This window comes from Ursus americanus, chromosome 2, assembly GCF_024610735.1.
Source record: "Ursus americanus isolate L20-20 chromosome 2, mUrsAme1.1.p, whole genome shotgun sequence".
Taxonomy (NCBI): domain Eukaryota; kingdom Metazoa; phylum Chordata; class Mammalia; order Carnivora; family Ursidae; genus Ursus; species Ursus americanus.
The window spans coordinates 33,905,523-33,914,521 of record NC_142128.1 but is presented as its reverse complement, the minus strand read 5'-3'; positions in this window follow the sequence as shown (position 1 = coordinate 33,914,521).

Genomic DNA, 8,999 nt, shown 5'->3' with positions numbered 1-8,999 from the left:
GGTTAAGTAATCAGCTCTGTAGTGGGAAAAGAGGGGTAGTCCGTTCATCCCTGTTCCCCAAACCACATAGAAAGGAAGGAGAGCCGGGCTTGGTTCCATAAAAGGGGAATAAATGAAAGGAAGTGTATTGGTCCGATAGGATGGGTTATACCACCGTACGAGCGACTCCAGACCTCAGCAGCTGCAAACAACACCTGTTTATTGCTCATCACACGTGTCCATTGTGACTGGGGGTGAGGGACTCTGCTTGACATCATCCTCACCCAAGCTAAAGGACAGTGCGTCTCCAAAGTTCCAAGATGGCTGAGCTGGGGGAAAAAATGTGTGTGGTGAATTTCACGCTGGTTATTAAAAGCTTCTCCTTGGGAGCCACGTGTATGACTCACACTTTTTTTTTCCCCCAAAGCAAATTACTTGACCACACCTAACTTTAAGGGGCAGGAATGTGCACTCAACTATGATTCTAGGATGGAGGGATGCTAGAAATATTTTGATGAAAGCCCCAAAGGTAACATAGGCAGATAAAGACAACGTAAGTCCGTTGCAAGGAGACAACTGGTTACAGTAATGTATCAGTGCAAGCATCATACTTCTAGAAAGAATTATGGTGTGTCTGTGTATATGATTGTGTGTGAGAGATAGAGACATAGTGATGAGCCCATATATTCAAGCTCATGCTGATTTGAATCATTCCTCATAGAGCTAATACTGCCTTTGACAGTATGAGTTTATTGACAACATAGAAATCCATCAGGTTATTAGAAATTTTGACAACCTCTATTTCAGAGACACGGGGATGTTGTGGCAATGATTCATTATGAAGCAATTAACCAGGAGAAGTTTCTCTCTCTAAAATAACAGTAGTTTGTTTCTCTCTCCTTAAAAATAAAAACAAAGAATCCTTAGACATTTTGGCTGTTTGGAAAAATGTCTACTCTCTCCATTCAAAACTATTTCAAGTCAAGGAGTCTCTGCCCTTGCTTATCTAGCCAACCATCGTCCAAGGGGGGAGCGGAACGCTCACTTTGAAGATTATGAAATTCAACCACATAACAAATTTTAGTAGTAAATAAGATGACTTTGCCCTTAATCTGCTTATGACTCAGAAGTATGTAATATTTAAATGTTGGTATTAAATGTGGAAATAGTACTCCTCTCTGCTCAGCCCATTGGTGGCAGGTAGTTAAGAAATGGTGTGGAAACGTAGCCAAGTGAAGTTTTCCTCCTGTTGGTGCAAGTGTACTGTGAGGGTCCTCACTGCTTCTCTCAGGGCCAGTTTGAGTGGTGGTCGGGACCCTCACTGCTTCGTCCCAGGGCCCACCTTGCTGTCCTGCAAGGCAGACGCTGCTTCATCCAGAATTCCACACCAAGTTCCAGCAGGACCCATGAGGAAAATTACAAAGTAGCACCCAGCCCCAGTACCCTCTACTGCCATCTCTTGGAAATACTCCTCATGAGTATATAGATTTAGAACAGTCCTGGGGGCAGCGGGACCCTGACGTTGCGCTATTCCCGGTCTGTCCAACCGGAAGCCCGTGGTCCTCCTCCTGGTTAGGACAGGGAAGCTGCCCCATCAGAAGGAAGCCATAGTCCCCATGACTCCACAGCACAGCCAGCATGTGTGCGAACTTCTCGGACACCCGGATCGCTGACATCTCTCTGATTCAACTCCCAGCGCAGGACTGTGACTTCAGACCCTGCAGCCTGTCTTCTGGGAGCCTAGCCCCTTGACACAAAGTCCCTGAAAGGCTTTGCTCTCTGCTTGTCGGTGAATGAATGAATGGAGAGATGACGTGTATAAACGATGCCGGAGCGAGCAAGTACAAGAGACTGCGCGCTCGTCCCGTGTGAAGGAGGGAGTAGGCGGTGGCCCAGGCACACGGGATTCAAAACCCCACGAGTATTTCTGCTTCGTTTCTCCGTGTTTGCTTCTGCCCTGGTTGTTCCATGTGCCCTGTGATTCCTCAACGAGCTTTCTTAAGGCTCCTGGCTGGACCTCTGAGCCCTACTAAGGAGCGCCGGGCTCAGTAGAGGCCGGCCCGTCCATGCTAATGGCTGTATGCTGCCCCTCTCTGGCACCAGGCGGTACTACAGGCTTTCTCCAAAATGCAGGTCCTGCTTTAACCCTTCAAGTCACGACATCTCACCCCTGGGGTTAAAAGAGCTCCCGAGTGAGTCTGGCATTTGTGCCCAATAAATCCAAGATGAGGACTTGAGGAACGGTGGAGGACCAGAGTCGGGGGAATAGGCCAGCATACCGATTTTCCCCCTTTTGTTAGAAACAGGATTAAGCTATAAAAGGTCTGTTGTTCTAACACAAACTAAAACATTGTATCCTTTCTGGAAAGATAAGCTGCCCATTTGCACAGAAAGGAGAAATCATACAAAAAAATAAAGGTAAGGGGGAAACCTGTAATTCCTCTGATTAAGGACCTTGTGTTTAGAAATCCTGCTTCCTTCTTTCTTAAGGCTACATAATACCCCACTGTATCTATGTTTTACATTTGCTTTATTATCTATTTAACTGGTGATGGACATATGGGTTGTTTCCATCTCTTAGCTACTGTGAGTAATTCTGCAGTGAACTTAGGAGTGCAGGTTGGAGATCCTGATTTCAATTCCTTTGGATAAATACCCAGAATGGGTTTGCTGGATCTGGAATATGCTAAGTGAAATAAGCCAGGCACAGAAAATATGTATTTTCTCTTCCTTATGATTTTTTAAAAAGATTTTATTTGAGAGACAGAGAGAGCATGAATGGGGGGAGGAGCAGAGGGAGAGGGAGGAGCAGACTCCACACTGAGCGCAGAGCCCGAGGCGGGGCCCGATCCCAAGAACCAGAGATCTTGACCTGAGCCAAAACCAAGAGTCAGCAAGAGTCCGACGTTTAACCGACTGAGCCACCCAGATGCCCCTTCCTTGTGATTGTATTTTCTCTAGCTCACTGTGAGAATACAGTATATAATATAAATAACATACAACATATGTGTTACTGTTCATGTTGTCAGTAAGGCTTCCGGTCAAAAGTTAGGCTCTTAGTAGTTATGTTTTGGGGGAGTCAAAAGTGACACATGGATTATCAGCTATGGAGGGGTTGGTGCCCCAATCCTTGTGTTATTCAAGGGTCAGCTGTACCTGCCAAAGGTTGCATCTCCAAATACCATCACAGCAGGCATTAGGGCTTGGGCAGATGAATTTTGGAAGGGATGCAATTCAGTCTGTAAGACTCCTCTGCTTCCAGTTCCTCAAGCACACTAGAAAATACCAGAGCTTCTGCGTATACCGGTCCTGGAATGTTTTTCCCCCTCGGCTCCTCATCCTTAGGCTCCCAGCGGCAGTGTCACCTTTGCAGAGAGGACTTCCCTGGCCACACAGTCTAGTGAGACCCCATCTATCACCTACTTTGCTTGTGAAGCAAATCAGAAGATCTCTGAGCTCCCTTGTATCAAACCAGCCCCATTTTTGTCTGTTTTATTTACTGACTTCCTGCCTTAGATTGTATCTGGGGGGGGGAGGGAAGGGGGGGAAGGTTCCATGGCTGGGTTGAGGGAAAGATGGAGAACATAGGTTTAGATCAATGACTTGGGGGTTATGATCAGAATCACCCAGGGAGCCTTTTAAAAATATGAATGCCCAGGCTGCATCCCAAACCTCTGAAATTAGGATGTCTGGAGCGCTGCTCAAGGAACATTTATTTTTTAAAATCCCTCCTGGTGATACTGATGCCACATGCCCAAGGGCTTGAGTTTGGGAAGTAAGTTATCTCTGAAGTCCCTTCTAAGCCAGAAATTCTAGGATTCAAAACTCCCCAAGATAAAAGAACTTTGGACACTTTGAAGAGAAAGAACCTAACTATTCAAGGCAGACTGCCTCTATTCTACTGGAAAAATGATTTTATCTTGCCAAGTTGGTCTTCTCTTTGGGGCTTCTGTGCTCTTGGGGCTCAATAATGAGGGTGCTCTTAGATGCAAACAGTGGAAACCCAGATGAAACTGACTTGAACGACACAGAAATGTGTTACCTCCCATGGCGGGAAGTGCAGAGGGAGAACAGCTCAGTGATGTCATCCGATACCCAGGACCTTTGCACATCTCTGCTTTAGCATGTCCGGTGTTTGCTTCAGCACAGGCTGGTGTAAAGTCAGCTGAGCAGGTCCAGGCATCACAAGCTAATAGGACGGCATTCAGAGGAAGTAAGGCATGTTTTCTTCCCATGGTTGTCTCCTAGGAGAGAGGAAGATTTACCCAAAGGACCCCAGCATACTCCCCAGCATCCAGTTAGACCACCTGGTTTGTCCCTAAACCAGACATTTGCAAAGGGATGGGGATGGCCTCAGACCACTGGGGTCCATTAAGACTGACAGTGAGGTCAGCTGACCGAGAGGTGCATGCCACGCGGGGGAAGGGTAGACACCAGAACAAAACTGAGCTTCTGTTGAGCAAGAGGAAGGAGGAATGGTTGCTGTCCGCCACAGGCTCTGACCTGAGAGAGAACGTGCAGTTATAACCATTATTGCGATCATCCAAGGGAAGAAGGGTGTGAGGAGATAGTTATACTTAAAACAAAATAAAAGCTCGCAATAATTCCTTAGGCTCCAGATGCTCTTTATTACATAATGGTGGTCATAAAAGGCCTTAATGGGTACGATTCTCACAGAATTTCCACTCCCTCTCAGGAACAGGGCTGGGGAGGTCCTTGCATGCCAATGAGCAGGTAATTAGAACCACAAAGTGAGAAGATGCTGCAGTGACTTCCTGGCTCAGCTCTTGGAGGAGGGAAAAACCCAAAGAATGCTCTAGAAATGCCCGGGTCGCTGTGGGCTAGAAGTGTAGGTCTGCATGAAGGAGAAGTCAAGCCTGCTAGGGCTTCAGGCCCCCGTGCCTTATGTCTTTATCTGTGTCCATTGCAATCTTCCCATGTATTCCTCAGTCACTAATTCAAATGACCTTTGTGAAGCCCCATTTAGCTAGTGATTGTTCAAGGGACTGGGACTACCCACATAAATAAGACAGTGTGGAGATTCTCTCTCTCTCTCTCTTTCTCTCTCTCGATTTTCACTGTTATTCTTAGTTGTGGCCCTAGCTCCCCTGGGGCTCACAATCTAAGTCTAATGGGGCCAGAACATATCCATGACTAGGCTATTTGAAACTGCAGTCAACAGCACTCTTTTGGGGGGCAGGCTCTCCATTATTTCCAATTTCAGCAAAAGCTGCCATTTTTTGAGCATCTGCTATCTGCCAGTGTCTGTGAAAGGGGCTTTGCAGTAATATTTCATTTACTCCTTATAGCAACTCAATGGTGGGGGCAGGGGGGTTGGGAGGGTGTCTTCTTATCCTCCTTTTCAGATGAGAAAACCGAGACAACAGGGAGCAAGCAGCTAAGCCTCTAGCCTCATCTGCCTGCCCCTCCCTCCAACTTTGCATGGTTTTTATCTTTCAGATTTGAGCCCTAAAGCTATTTCTTCCCTTCCCTTACAAACATCTCTCTCTGCTATCTACAGATATGCTCACATGTCTACTTTCTCTATTGTTCTTTTTTTCCTGTGAACCAAAAAATGTGAAAACATCATTCTGTTGAATGGTAAATTCTAGAAATTCCTTGCTAATTGTATGCTCACATTGGGAAGATTGAAAGCTGTGAGCATTTCCTCGAAGGAGATACTTCTATCTTTAAAATAATAGCAGTCCCTTACCATAAAGTACAGAGAATTGATATTCCAGAAAATACTTTCAGACTGTTACCATCCGAAGAAGATAAATTGTATCTCTAAGGACTAAACTGTCCAACTTCCCGTTGAAATTATGTTATTGCAAATCTTCAAACCCTATAGGTTCCTGGCTACATTCACTCTAATAGAATATCTACCAGGAGTCAAGTGGACGAACACAATAGCTCGTCAAGACTTCTACCTCTTCCCACTCCTCTTGGAGCCTGTAGTGTATGTGATATTATATGAGCGGGGCAAGCCCCGCCGGTTCACTCTCCTAAGTGCAATCGAATTTTAACAGCTTAGCCTGGGTTTGAAACAGAGATGGGTCATCTGAGATGACCACTAGAGAATTCAAAATGGGCAGATGTCTCTCTCCCTTTACTCCAAACTCATATACTCAACTGCTTATTGGCTAATAGCGGCTGGACATTCCACAGATAATACAAATACAGCAGAGCCAAGTCTGAGCTCCCCACATCCCCACGCATGTCTGTTTGAGCTCCTGTGTTCTCTACCCCATGAAGTGTCATCCAACACCCACCCTGTCCCCCAAAGCAGAGACGGGAGGGGCATCCTTGTCTCCTCCCCTTTACCCTTTACCCCCCAAAACCCAAGTCTGATCCATTTCATTTCCCCGATTGCTAAAGACCTGGCAGGTACAGGTGAGGGGTCCTGGGGAGGCGGTGTTGTTGTTGTTGTTTTTGCCAGGGGCATGGAAGTCCTAGGGTGCAAAATAAAGAGGTGACTAGGAAAATGAAGTACCCAGATACTCAGGACGTGAGGCCATAGCCAGAGATTCTTATGTGCTGGCCATTAGTTACTAATGACAGAGATGAACCTGGTGTTACAAGTTTCACTGGGGGTGGAAGGCAGGGCTCAGGTGAGGTGACAGGTGTAGTGACTGTCACGCTGTCTGTCAGCCTCAGCCCTGGGTCCTGACGATGTTGCAGCTTGAGCTAGGGCTCTCTCCCTTTGCTCCCACAACCCTGGGGCTGACCCTGATCTCAGCGGTGAACGGAGAAGATTTGAGGTATCTATTGACCGGCTGGCTGCCGACAAGGCTCTGAGCTCCTCGAAGGCAGGAGCTGTGTCGAAGAGCGTGCTGCCTCAGTAACCCCTGGCAAGGTTTCTGACACTCACTTAGCAGGTGCATTCGTTTCCTGGGACTGTCTCCAAGAACAACCACATACCAAGTGGCTTAGAAACAACAGAAATTTATTCTCTCACAGTTCTGGGGGGCAGGGGTGGCAGTTGTCCAAAAATCAAGGCATCAGGAAGGCCATGCCCAAAGGCTCTAGGGAAGAACGCTTCCCTGCCTGTTCTAGATCTGGTGGCTCCAGGTGTCCTTGGCTTGTGGTGGCATCACTCTGATCTCTGCTCCGTCTTCGTGTGGCCTCCTCCCTCTTCTCTGTGTCCTCTCCTAAGGACACCAGTCTCTGCAATCATTGCAGTGAGGACCCGCCCTAAATTCAGTACGATGTCATCTTAAGATCTTTAATTACATCTGCAAAAACCCGACTCCAGGTGAGGTCACGTGCTGAGGTTCTGGATGGACATGGATCTGAGGGGACCCTGTTCAGCCCACTACTGTAGGGGTGCAGTAACGGGTGACTATTATAATTCTTCCATGGTCCCCTTGCCTGCTTAGATTCCTTCACGATCTGCTCTCACGGAACTATGACCTTTTCTCTCAGAGCGTTTTCTTCTGTTTGTGACTCACACCGGGCACTTTGCTGATACCCGTGTCGCCCAGCAGACTACAAGGTTCACGGGAGTAGAGGCAGTGGTTCGCGGTGGTCATCATTCTACCCCCAGCACTGAGCGCAGTGCCCCTTATGTAGTGGACACTCCATAAATACCTGTTGAACGAACGAACGATGACAAACACGCTGTGTGTAGTCCCTTCCCTGAGCTAGGCGCTCCCTCCCGCCCGGGGCCCCGAGGCTGTTGCCGCAGAGCCGGGCTCCGTGCGCAGCTCAGCTGGCCGTCTCTGGAACCGGCTGAGTTTGTTTAATCATATTATACAGTGTGCGTGTTTTACATGATCAATATATGTCACCCTAAGTGAACATGTCACCTAGCCTAATGGCTTCTGCAGGGACAGTTTATTGGGGCTGGCATTCTCCTTTTTTGATGCCTGCTCCGGCGAGGGCAGCGACAATGGGCCCAGGACCCTTGGTGCCACTTGCCTCCCTGTGCCATGGTGTGCTAAATGAAATATGACAAGAGAGTGGCTTCCGGTAATTGCCATAATTGACTGTGGAGAGTCCATGATTATGCCATTAGCTCCTCTCTGGGCAACACATCATGAGTGTGGCCATATCTCACTGCCTTGGAGACCATCAGAACTGCACGAAGGTTCAAGCGGGATGGCCTGTCCCTACTCCCTGTTCTCCACCACATGCCAAGATTTCTCATCCTCATGTCTAAAAATTAAGGGCTGGAGTAGGAAGACCTGAGTACGGGCTCCAGCCTGGCCGTTTGTCACAAGGAGGTCACTGGTAGGACTCTATATCTCAGACATCTCTGGGTCTGTAACTCTCAGGGTCGGGGTGTGGGGGAGATGGAAATAATCCCTTCCCTACTGTGGTGGTGAATTTTGTGTGTCAGCTCCCCTGGACCACAGAGCGTCCAGATTAAACATAATTTCTGGGCGTGCCTGTGAAGGTGCTTCCAGACAAGATTAGCCCTTGAATCCGTGAGCTCTGTACGGCAGATGGCCCTCCCGGTGTGGGTGGGCACCAGCCAGTCTGTTGGGGACCTGAATAGAACAAAAGGCAGAGGCAGGAGGAATTCAGTCTTTTTTTCCCTGCCTCACCACCAGAGTTGGGACATCTCATCTCATCTTCTCCCGCCTGCAGACTGGGAGTTACACCATCAGCTCCCTTGGTTCTCAGGCTTTCGGACTCTGAGAGAGTCACACCACTGGCTTTCCTGAGTGTCCAGCTCACAGATGGTAGATCACGGGACCTCTCGGCTCCCATAACTGTGAGAGCGAGTTGCTCATGTAAATACATATATATACATATATATATATATATATATATATATATATATATATATATATGTATATATATATATATATATATATGTATGTATATATAGGTTCTATTCCTCGGGAGTGCCCTAATACACCTACCTACCAGGCATGGCTCCTGTGGTTGAGAAGGTCCAAGTATGCAACTGTGCACATTACAAACGTCACAGCATCTATATTCTTTACCACACTTGCATTCCATCCGTTCAGAGAAAGGGGAAAATATCCTCATATTTCTAATGAGTCCATCTG